At 39.9% G+C, this 12,845-nt stretch overlaps 1 pseudogene; it reads right to left on the bottom strand.

Moving 5' to 3' along the window:
• Positions 1-11,479: 11,479 nt before the first annotated feature.
• Positions 11,480-12,416, bottom strand: LOC129053412 (large ribosomal subunit protein eL6-like; annotated as a pseudogene).
• Positions 12,417-12,845: the final 429 nt, after the last annotated feature.

The following is a 12,845-nucleotide window of genomic DNA, read 5'->3' as shown; positions in this document are numbered from 1 at the left end:
CCTCCTATGTAAATGAGGTGATGTCACCCACAGGCCCGCTTAAGTCTTTGGCTCCACGTCTCGGAAGGGCGTCTGAAAGCTGCCGGGCGGTTGGGAAGCCCCAACGCCACTCTGGGTCCACCACTGCCCCCCTAACCACAACGATGGCGAAAGATAAAATGAGCAAAGCACCTTCCAACACTTCCTTCAAAACGCATTTTCCCCTTTTACAACAGGAGCGCAAAAATTGCTCTTGCGGACTGGTGCATATTACATAAGGGTCGGCGTGATACCTAGGGTAACAGGCATTGTTTTACTGAGAAACTGGCTTTATCCACTGCGGACATAACGCACGCAAAGGCGCGGTGTCCCTGCCTGCAGGTCCTGGTCCGCTGCAAGGATATTATTCCTGTGACTCAGCTTTCAGACCAGTGGAGGCCTATGCGCCCCACCCCGGACCTCTTCCTCGCTGGCGTTGCTCTTGCCTTTGACAGAAGGTAAAGCAACCCTCAGTGATTTTAAAAGTGAAACTTTTAGCACTGTAACATCCATATTGTTTCATTAGCATAATTTTTGTAGGCACTTGACTCAACAGTAATATTTACTGCATGTAGAGCAATTTATCTGGAGTTTATAGCTCCCTCTTAGCAAAATAAGTCAATTTGAAGCTCTGCCATTGACTTACTGCCTGACAATGAGGAAATTCTTTTCCTTCTTGTTTTTTATGTTCATAAATTATCAAAGTGATTGCTAAGGAGGCCTGTGTTGAATTCCAAAGACTATAGTCCCATTATCTCTAACATCATAAGATAAAATTCAAAAATCAAACTATATTTTCAAGGGAGCGCTTCCAGCACTAGGACATCTCCGAAGTGCAACTGCATCTGGAAATATAAAAGATTTGGGTAGAGGGGAGCACTTTTCAAAATGACACCTGAATGTGAATTCCAGTGACCCACTTGCTACTGGAAATTAGTTACAAACACCATGTCCTGCGCCTGCAAATGGCGTGTGAAAGGAAGAAGACCCAACGGTTACAAAGAGGCCTAACTGTGATTATTTCTGAGACAAGGCAGTGTGTAAAATATTTCTTCTTCTCTGTAACCTGAGCAAATGTTTTTTAGAAATCCGTTGCTAATTATTTTGATGGCACAGGTTTTTGTGTCGCTGGGGATTAGAGTCACAGACTTCCCCGTTTCTTCATTTACTTGACTTCCTTTTTCCTGGGGAGGAAGAAGGTGAGGGTGAGCAGGAGCAGGTGCCATCTGGTTCCCTAGGTAATGTTCTGCTGGGTGGCTGCCTTCCTGCCCTCCGAATGGAGCCCTGGAACTGTTCGTGCGTGCACCGAATGTCACCTGTCTGGTAAAAGTCCTCCTTCCCTGTTCCATGTTGGGAGTCCACTTCATCGTTGAAACAGAAAAGATCTTGCAGGGTGGCTCTTCGCCCGTTCACCCTACAGCTCAGCTGCCGTTGTACCTACACCGTTTCCGCAGATTCTGCGATTTCATTTCCCCTCACCCAGCTGCTGTAGAAAGTCATTTCTTTCCTCCCGATGTCTCCTGATGACGAAGGAGTGCCACTACCTTCTTGTGGCCTCTTCTCCCAAGGGCTTTCCTCAGAAAGGGTTAGCCCTCACTGAATCAATTCCCTAAAGGAGACGGTCGAATGCAAACTTGGAAACGTCTGGAGAAGTTTTCCAGTGCGGTAGCAAACAGCATTCTGCTGTGCTGAGAGACACCGATGGGCAGGTGGGAACAAAGAGGGAGAGAGAGAGGTGACCTGCTTGAAGGAAAAGAGTTCCCTTGATTGGGCTTGAACTGCCAACTGGTCAGGAAACCTACAGAGAATGGAAAGGGAAGGGTGGTTCAGATACAAGGAAGTGCAAACCAAAGGAATATCTTTAAAAGTTACATGACTGGCCATGTAAACGAATCTTTTTGTGCTAGAGTTTTCTCATCTGTAAAATGAGTTCATTGCAGTACCGACCTCACAGATTGGGAGGATTAAATGCTTTGGAGTGCATGACAATTAGTAAGCTTGTTGCACTGTTAGTATTATTAGGATGGAAGGTTGGGGACAAAATAAGAAAATAACTGTTTTACTGTTTAGAATAAATTTAAAAATTTTAGATGTCTTGATATTATGATTTGTCTTATAAAGTACCAGTAAAAATGAGGTCTTTTGTTAGTTTTACAGTGAATAAAATATACGAGTTCCTATTGGTTGTCACTTTCTAAAAGTCAAGTTTTGTGAGTTTTACAATCTTTTTCATTTCATTTCTACTGCCTCTCCATAAAAAGAGGTTTACAGATGAAGAAACTGAGGCCTAAAGAACCATTATTTAGGTAACAGAGTTATGAGTTATGGCTTTCTATAACAAAGTACTGAGATAACCCCGTTATATACACTAAAGGGCACATAAAATTCTCACGTTTATTTCCCTATTCTGTGCCTGAGAATCACCAGGAACACTGTAAGAAAAGGAGGCTGTTTTGCTTTTCACAATGTCTGGAGGATAGTAGTTGCTCAATGAACAGTTCTCACACTTCATTAAATTGACTTTCTTAAGTGGTGGAGCTACTTTAGACTCTAATCAGCTTATTTTCTTCTGCAGGTAGTTAAATCCATTTAGTATTACTATTCTAGATTTTAGAGAAAATTCTTGCCCCAAGGAAAATAACACTTATAAGTCAGTTAGCACATGCTGTGCACAACTACCATTAAGAGAGGAGTTTTCAATCCCAATTCGGAAGACAGGCATAGATAGTGCAAAAGGCCCTTAGTAACTCCAGGTTGCATGGTGCACTCCGGACTGAGGGCTCTCCAATGTAAGCTGAATAAAAAACACTTTACCCTGACCTCCTTCCTTATCTCATTGGCCACAGTGGCTACTGAAATCTAAGTTCATGAAAATTAAATAGGTTATTTTTAAATATAGACATTGTAATAACATATCATCTACATTAAAATTTGGCCTACCCCAATTTTCAAATTATTTCACTACAGAAATTCATCTGCTCATTTTGCCTCCTCCTACATGGCCAATGCACAAGAAATAAAGGGAATTGTGTATCTGGAATATTGGTAATTTTCCTGAGATTTTCACTCCTTCAATCTTTTTTTAAGAAATCATCCATATTACAGTGGTTTAAAAAATTACTAGGTTCAATATCATATTGAAAGGGGAGCCATTACATACTCCCAATGACAAACCTTTTACTCTATTGTGAAGCAAAATTATCATTAGCAAGTAATAAGTGTTTTCATATCTTAATGTGCCTCTTCTGTGGGTGTCAAAGCTTTTATATAAAATATAGTATTCAGATCATCAGCAGGAGGTGGTTAATGGCTCTATGGTAAGGAAAACAAAGTGTAGGTAATGGATCACTGGCTCAAATCTGAGGGGAAAACACAGATAGGACAAGATCAGCCTCCTTGGCTGACCATCATGATTTGGCCTATTCTGGACTGGCTTCACAGGTACAGCCAAGCAGCAGCACTGGGCCGCATGCTCAGAAGCGCCCGGTACTTGCCTTAAATTCTGCTGCCACCATTTTGAAATTCTTAATAATTTTGAACAATTGGCCCCATTTTGCACTGTCTCCCCTATTTCTGAAGCCAGCCCTCCCCCTTTTAGATTCTCATTCCCTTAGTGCCTCCAGTGCAACTATTTTTTCCTGGACCCAAAAATGGGCCCATACTCATGTGTCCCCTCCTTTGCCTATAATGACCTCTCAGGTCATGTCCACCAATACTTTCCAGATGAAGGAACTTCCTGTTACTCTTGGTTCACTTGAGAAAGTGAGGACAATGTAGAAAAAAAGATTTCATTAAGAAACCAGAGGACACCGAATTTTAAAGCACAGAACAATGGGCTTCTTAGTCATACTGGAGCCTAAACACAATTTCATTTGGCTGGGACAACGAAGAGGCCATGGGGTCTTTGTTCTCTTACCCAACTCCAGCCTACCTTGCAGGAGATACAGATACTGGACCAAAGTTCTCACATCAAGTTTCCCCAGTAGAGGCAGTAGCATCAATGCTAGCATTGGGGGAATTCTTCATTCCTCCTTTGATTTTCTCTCTATTTGAGGGCTAATCTTTTTGACCAGGTGCTGGGCCACAGTTTTGCATAGCAAACAACCCCAGGAAATCTTTGACCTCCAAAAGAGAGAAACTCTTCAACATCACCTCCAGTCGTTCCTTGTTGGAGTTCTTATGCTGTCTTGTCCTGATTTTGCAGCTAAGTTGGCCAGCTCTCTTGGAATTTTTCAAGGCTCCTTGACATTAACCCCTTCCTAGTGCTAGTGGATCAGACTGAATGTGTGCCTAGGATGATCCAGACAGTTCACCTTCTACAAAACTTGGATCTGAGCCTAGTTGCCCTCAGAGCTGGTATCCTGGAGCAGTCACTGCATTTTTCTAGGGACTGTGAGAGGAGCATACACCAGTTCTTTTCTTTTCCTTACTTTCAGGTTATTTTTTCCTGTCTGAGGGATGTCTACAGCCTAGCTTATTTGCTCATCAGAATTTACTGATATGTACCAAGGCCAGTAACAGAGCGAGCCTGTGTCAGCATCTCCAGTGGCTTTTTTAGTTCTCTCTGATGCTTGCATTTGCAGAACGCTTGCCAGGGGAAGAAGGTCACATCATATTACTTCATCCTTGTATTTACTTTACACCTAACATAGAAATAATAGGCACAATTTCCACCAATTCCACCAATATTCCAAAGCAATAAGGATAATGCCAGTGATTTCACCCTTAAGTACATACCCAAAATAATTGAAAGCAATTATTCAAATATACTTGTACACTTCATCAGAGCAGCATTATTGACAACAGCTAAAAACTGGAAATAACCCAAAAGTACATTAATGTATGAATCAATAAATAGGATGTAATATATCTATATTATGGAATATTATTCAGCCTCAAAAAGGAATGATGTTCTGGCTGGGTGCGGTGGCTCACACCTGTAATCCCAGCACTTTGGGAGGCTTGAGGTGGGTAGATTACCTGAGGTCACTCAGGAGTTCAAGACCAGCCTGGCCAACATGGTGAAACCCTGTTTCTACTAAAATTACAAAAATTAGCTGGGCATTGTGGTGGGTGCCTGTAATCCCATGTGAAAACTACTAGGGAGGCTGAGGCGGAGAATTGGAACCTGAGAGTTGGAGGTTGCCGTGAGCTGAGATATTGCACCACTGCACTCCAGCTGGGTGACAGAGCTAGACTCCGTCTCAAAAAAAGAGAATTTCTAATGCATCCTACAACACGTATGACTCTCACACATGTTATACTAGTGAAAGTAGGCAGACATAAAAGACCACATATTGTGTGACTCCGTTTTCATAAAATTACAAGAATAGTTAAATCTAGAGAGACAGAAATTAGATTAGTGGTTGTCAGGGGGTTGGAGGAGGGAGGAATGGAGAGTGATTGCTTGATGGGTTGGAGTTCCTTTTGGTGGTGATAAAAATTGAACTAGATAGAAATGGTAGTTACACAATACTGTGAATGCACTAAAGTGTCCATTTTGAAATGGTGGAACTTTATTTTACATGAATTTCTTTTCAATGAAGAATTGAAGGAAAATGAAAATAATTAAAAAAAAAATTATTTTCTCATTACCCAGAGTTTGATTATGAGGAGATAGGAGGAGGGTAAGGGTGCAGTGAGATTCAGGTGATCGTAACTCTTTCTGTGCCATGGCCCCTTTACCATAAAACATGATGTATTGATACTGGAATTGTTCTTAATGCTAAGCAAACAATAACACACCTGGTTTTGTTGTAGTAGTTGCAGCGATGGTGATGGTGGTGTATTTTGTTAGTTTTTGTCATCCAAGAATTGATTTCTCAGATTTGCTGGACTTACAAACACCTAAATTTACTCATTTATGAAAGTGGCTTCTCCAGCATGTGTATGTATGTATTTTTTTTACTACTTATATTATTTGTTGCAAAGACTAGAAATACAATTGGACATCAATCTTTCTATTTTTTAATCTAGACGGGGATACAATATTAGTTTAAATCAGGATGAGAATTTTAGTGTCTGAATTTTATATTTTGCACTCCATGATTATGTTTGCATGAATGCCTTACTTTTGTAGGTAGAACACTGTATTTGGTTTTGTGTAATGAAAAATTTGGCTGACCTTTGTCTCTAGCTCCTGAGAAGTAGTTTCTAAACCCTTGGAATTTCCTAGGTGATTGGAGTGTCTTTGTTATTCATACTGGGCCCCCTGAACCAGGCCTGATTGTTTATAATACTGAGATGGCTTACACTGGACAGTTTATGCTAATGAGATGACTCAGGATAGGGACTGGCTGATTAGAGGGTTAGTGCTTTGAGCTGTGAGATATAAGCCCAACCTCTGGAGGCGAGAAGGGGAGCTGGAGATTTAAACCTAGGCCGGTGATTTCATCAATCATGCCTGTGTGAGGCCTCAGTAAAATCTTGGTACTCCAAAGCTCAGGTGAGCCTCCTTGGTTGACATTACTCCTTGAGTATTGGCACAATTTCACGTTGGGAGGATAGCGCATCCCTAATGACAGAAGTGTTGCACCTGGAACCCTATCAGACTTCACCTTGTGAATTACTTCTTTGGGCTAATTCTGCTCTGTATCCTTTTACTACAATAAAACTGTAAATGTAAGCATTGCACTGTCTTGAGCTCCTGTGTCATTGTAGCAATTGATGAACTCCACCATAGTTATGGGAACATTCCAGTTTTTAGCCAGTTGGTTAGAAGACAGAGACAACTCATGGGATCCTTGAACTAAGGACTAGTATCTGAAGTGATCACAGTCTTCTGGAGGACTGACCGTAAATTGTAAAGTTTAGCTTAACTCTGGGTAGATTACAGAATGAAAATGTGGGAAAAAGTACTTTCTTTTATTAAAACTGTGTAAATCAAAATTAAAATTCCAAGCCCCCCAGTCATCTGAATGGACTCCTCCTCTCAGCCAAGGGCATTCCAAAACTAACCTGAAAACTAATTCAGGCCATGATGAGAAGGAAGGGACAAACATCCCTCATTATACGCCCCTCCCCTTCCTTTTGAAACTCAGGAAAAGCCGACCAGCATTTATCATCAACATGGACCTTAAGTCTGATAGGAAACATTTACAATCTATTCTCTCTGAAGCCTGCTATCTAGGGACTCACCTGAATGAAAAAATGTTGCTCTCCACAATCCCTTATTGTAATACAAATATTTTCTCTCTATTGATTTGATGTCTTTAAATAGTAACTCTCTAAGTCAATTGCCAATCAGAAAATGTTGAAAACAGCTGGGCACAGTGGCTCAAGAGAGGGTGAGGTAGATGCATTTCTTCAGACGACCATGGACAACATGGCAAATCCATGTTGCTAAGACAGAGAGAGAGAGAGAAATGAGAGAAAAGAGAGCAGAGAAAAGAGAGGAGAGAGAAGAGAGAGAGAGACAGAGAGGGAGGGGAGGGAAGGGAAGGAAGGAAAAAGAAAGAAAGAAGAAGGAAGGAAGGAAGGAAAAGAAAAAAGGAAAGAGAAAGAAAGAAAGAGAGAGAGAGAGAGAGAGAAAGAAAGAAAGAAAGAAAAAGAAAGAAAGAGAAAGGAAGGAAGGGAGGGAAAGAAAGAAAGAAAAGAAAGAAAGAAAAAAAAGGGAGAAAGAAAAATTTTAAAATCTGCCTAGGAACTGGAAGTCCCTGCCTCAAGTTGGTCCACCTTTCAAGATCAAACTACTGGATATCCTACACATATTGATATCTCATATCTCCCTAAAACATAAAAGCAAGCTTTACCCCAACCACCTTGGGCACATATCATCAGGACCTTGTAAGGCCATGTCACAGGTGTGTCATTAACTTGGGCAAAGTAAACTTTCTAAACTGATAAAGATCTGTCTCAGATACTTTGTTTTCACAATTGGTAACCACAAAGGAACTCTGTCCGATTGGAGGCTCCTCTGATGTTTGACAAGCCTTCTAAGGCTGTTTGGTACCAGCTTGAGCTATCCTTACGGCTCAAATGAGTAGGACCATTTTCTGACGCCTGAAAACACCTCACCCCTGGAGAATCCCTGATCTCACAAAATTTGGTCAAGATCTGCAATTCATTTTCCTGTACAACTCCTTTTCTGGAGTTTTACTTATTTCAAAAAGGAAGGCAAGTTTTCCTGCTTCCATGACTATAGAGAGTGGGAACCCACTTTCTGGAATTTTAGATAATTTTTAACAAGGAAGACAAGTGTGAGTTTTGTTTTATTTCACTTTATTTTACTTTAAATTTTGGGATGCATGTGCTTAATGTGCCAGTTTGTTACATAGGTATACAGGTGCCATGGTGGTTTGCTGCATCTAGGTTTTAAGCCTGACATGCATTAGGTATTTGTCATAATGCTCTCCCTCCTCTTTCCCTCCACCCTCCAACAGGCCCCAGTGTCTGATATTCCCCTCCCTGTGTGCATGTGTTCTCATTGTTCAACTCCCACTTACAAGTAAGAGCATGAAGTGTTTGGTTTTCTTTTCCTGTGGAAGTTTACTGAGGATGATGGTTTCCATCATCATCCATGTCCCTGCAACGGACATGAACTCATTCTTTTTTATGGCTGCATAGTATTCTATGGTTGTGTATATGCCACATTTTCTTTATCCAGTCTATCATTGATGGGCATTTGGGTTGGTTCCAAGTCTATGCCATTGTAAATAGTGTTGCAATAAACATATGTGTGCATGTTTCTTTATAGAGGAATGATTTATAATCCTTTGGGTATATACCATGTAATGAGATTGCTGGGTCAAATGGTATTTTTGGTTCTCCATCCTTGAGGAATCACCATACTGTCTTCCACAATGGTTGAACTAATTTACACTCCCACCAACAGTGTAAAAGCATTTGTATTTCTCCACATCCTCTCCAGCATCTGTTGTTTCCACACTTTTTAATGGTTACCATTCTAACTGGCGCAAGGTGGTATCTCATTGTGGTTTTGATTTGCATTTCTCTAATGGCAGTAATGATGACTTTTTTTCATATGTTTGTTGGCATAAATGTCTTCTTTTGAGAAGGATCTGTTCATATCCTTTGCCCACTTTTTGATGAAGTTGTTTATTTTCTTATAAATTTGTTAAAGTTCATTGTAGATTCTGGATATTAGACCTTTCTCAGATGAATAGATTGCAAAAATTTTCTCCCATTCTGTAGGTTGCCTGTTCACTCTGACGATAGTTTCTTCTGCTGATAAGAAGCTCTTCAGCTTGATTAGATACCATTACTTGATTTTGGCTTTCATTGCAATTGCTTTTGGTGTTTCAGTCACGAAATATTTGCCCATGCCTATTGCCTAGGTTTTCTTCTATGGATTGTATGGCTTTAAGTTTACATTTAAGTCTTTAATTAATCTTGAGTTAATTTCTTTATAAAGTGTAAGGAAGGGGCCCAGTTTCTGTTTTCTGCATATGGCTAGCCAGTTTTTCCATCACCATTTATTAAATAGGAAATCCTTTCTCCTTTGCTTATTTTTCTCAGGTTTGTTGAAGATCACATGGTTGTAAATGTGTGGTGTTATTTCTGAGGCCTCTGTTCTGTTCAATTGGTCTGTATATCTGTTTTGGTACCAGTATCATGACGTTTTGGTTACTGTAGGCTTGTAGTATAGCTTGAACTCAGGTAGCATCATGTCTCCAGCTTTGTTCTTTTTGCTTAGGATTGTCTTAGCTATACAGGCTCCTTTTTGGTTCCATATGAAATTTAAAGTAGTTTCTTCTAGTTCTGTGAAGAATGTCAATGATACCTTGATAGGAATAGCATTGAATCTATAAATTACTTTGGGCAGTATGGCCATTTTGATGATATTGATTCTTCCTATTCGTGAGCATGGACCTTTTTTCTGGTTGTTTGTTTCCTCTCTTATTTCCTTGAGTAATGCTTTGTAGTTCTCCTTGAAGAGGTTTTTCATATCCCTTGTAAGTTGTATTTCTAGGTATTTTATCCTTTTTGTGGCAATTGTAAATGGCAGTTCGCTCACTATTTGACCCTCGGCTTGTCTATTATTAGTGTATAGAAATGCTTGTGATTTTGCACATTAATTTTGTATTTTGAGACTGCTGAAGCTGCTTATCAGCTTAAGCAGTTTTGGGGCAGGGACTATGGGGTTTTCTAAATATAGAATCATGTCATCTGCAAACAGAGATAATTTGACTTCCTCTCTTCCTATTTGAATACCCTTTATTTGTTCAACTTGCCTGATTGCTCTGGCCAGAGCATCCAATACTATGTTGAACAAGAGAGGTGAGAGAGGGCATCCTTGTCTTGTGCCTCTTTTCGATTCCAGCTTTTGCCCATTCTTATGATATTGGCTTTGAGTTTGTCACAAATAGCTCTTATTATTTTGAGATATATTCTGTCAATACCTAGTTCATTGACAGTTTTTGAATGAAGACCTGTTGAGTTTTGTCAAAGTCCTTTTCTGCATCTATTGAGATAATCGTGTGGTTTTTATTTTTGGTTCTGTTTATGTGATGGATTACAGTTATTGATTTGTGTATATTGAACCCGCCTTGCATCTCAGGGATGAAGCTGACTTGATGGTGGTGGATAAGCCTTTTGATGTGTTGCTAGATTCAGTTTGCCAGTATTTTATTAGGGATTTTTACATCGATGTTCAACAGAATTATTGGCCTGGAATTTTCTTTTCTTGTGCCTCTGCCAGGTTTTGGAATTGCTAGCCTCATAAAATCAGTTAGGGAGGATTCTCTTTTTTTCTATTTTTTGGAATAGCTTCAGAAGGAATGGTACCAGCTCCTCTTTGTACCTCTGATAGAATTCAGTCCTGTAAATCCATCTTGTCCTGGACTTTTTTGGTTGGTAGGCTATTAATTACTGCCTCAATTTCAGAACTTCTTATTAGATTATTCAGGGATTTGACTTCTTGGTGGTTTAGTCTTGGAAGGGTGTATGTGTCCAGGAATTTATCCATTTCTTCCAGATTTTCTAGTTTATTTGCATAGTGGTATTTATAGTATTATGTGATGGTAGTTTTTGTTTCTGTGGGATCAGTCGTGATATCCCCTTTATCATTTTTTCTTGTGTCTATTTGATTCTTCTCCATTTCTTATTTATTAGTTTTGCTAGCAGTCTATCTCTTTTGTTAATGTCTTCAAAGCAACTGCTCCTGGACCCATTGAATTTTAAATGGTTTTTCGTGTCTCTATCTCCTTCACTTCTACTCTGATCTTAGTTATTTCTTGCCTTCTGCTAGCTTTTGAATTTATTTGCTCTTACTTCTCTAGTAAAATAACTAGATTAATTGGGATGTTAGGGTGTCAATTTAGTGCTATAAATTTCTCTCTAAACACTGCTTTATCTGTGTTCCAGAGGTACTGGTATGTTGTCTCTTTGTTCTCGTTGGTTTCAAAAAACTTCATTAATTCTGCCTTAATTTCATTATTTACCAAGTAGTGATTCAGGAGCAGGTTGTTCACTTTTCAAATAGTTGTGCATTTTGAGTGAGTTTCTTTTTTTTTTTTTTTTTTTTTTTTGTAGTCAGCTATTTAATTAGGTTCTTAAGACATTTAGAACACCAATTTGTGAGGATAAATTCCATTTGTCAGGGCAAACACAGATCGCAGGTAGCCCTGGAGCTGAGGAATAGCTTTGATTTTTGGTAAAATTTGTGAGTCCACAGCTTTCTGATCAATCTTGCCCTGCTCCATAATCTCATATTTCTCTTTTTCTGTGTCGAAGATCTCACCTTCCTGGTGTCTGGGCTTCCACAGCTTCTTCTTGAAGTAAGCATCAGTAAGATGTTTTGGGATTTTTACATTGCTGATATCAATTTTGGTTGAGGTGGCAATGACAAATTTCTGGTGTGTTCTTCATAGAGGAACTCAATTGAGGACCAGAGGTCCAGTCACAAGTAACAAGCCACTAGCCAGCTGCTTCAGGAAAACCACCCTCTTGCCCCTGTGGCGTCCAGTGAGGATGATCAGAATGGTCCCGGGGGTAATGCTGGCTCACAGTTTTCTCACGTGCTGACTGAAGGGTTTTTTTCTGTGGCTCAACAGCTTTCGAGGCACATCTTCAGTAGGATAATATCTAGGCATTTTGCGAAGTTTAACCACCTGAGTACTGCTGTTCTCGTCACTACCAACTGGTTTTGTAACAGTTGCAAGAACCTTCTCTTTCTTTTTCTTTTCAACCTTGGATTTAGTGGCTGAGTACTTCCTCTTGTACATAGCCTTTCTGGAATACATGGCAGATTGGGAATACCTGCCAATTCCTCTGACAAGGACAGGGTTGCGGCTGCAATGGAGCTTCCCCTTCTTAGGCTTTTTAGACTTGAGGTTACCCTTTTTCACCTTGCCACCAGCATCAGCATTCTTGGCTTTGGGTTTCTTCTCTTTAGTATCTGGCTTCTCAACTTTTTCACCCGCTGTCTTGCAAGATGGGAAAGCTTGAGTGAGGTACTTAATCATGAGTTCTAATTTGATTGCATTGTGGTCTGAGAGACTGTTTGTTATGATTTCCACTATTTTGCCTTTGCTGAGGAGTGTTTTACTTCCATTTATGTGGTTCATTTTAGAATAAGTATTAATGTGGTGCTGAGAAGAATGTATATTCTGTTGATTTGGGGTGGAGAGTTCTGTAGATGTCTATTGGTTTACTTGGTCCAGAGCTCAATTCAAGTCCTGAATATCCTTGTTAATTTTCTGTCTTGTTGATCTGTATAATATTGACAGTGGGGTGTTAAAGCCTCCCACTATTATTGTGTGGAAGTCTCTTTGTAGGTCTCTAAGAACTTATTTTATGAATCTGGGTGCTCTTGTATTGGGAGAATATATATTTAGGGGAGTTAGCTCTTGTTTCATTGATCCCTT

This window comes from Pongo abelii, chromosome Y, assembly GCF_028885655.2.
Source record: "Pongo abelii isolate AG06213 chromosome Y, NHGRI_mPonAbe1-v2.0_pri, whole genome shotgun sequence".
In the NCBI taxonomy this organism is placed as follows: Eukaryota; Metazoa; Chordata; class Mammalia; order Primates; family Hominidae; genus Pongo; species Pongo abelii.
This window is presented reverse-complemented; position numbering and strand designations above follow the sequence as displayed.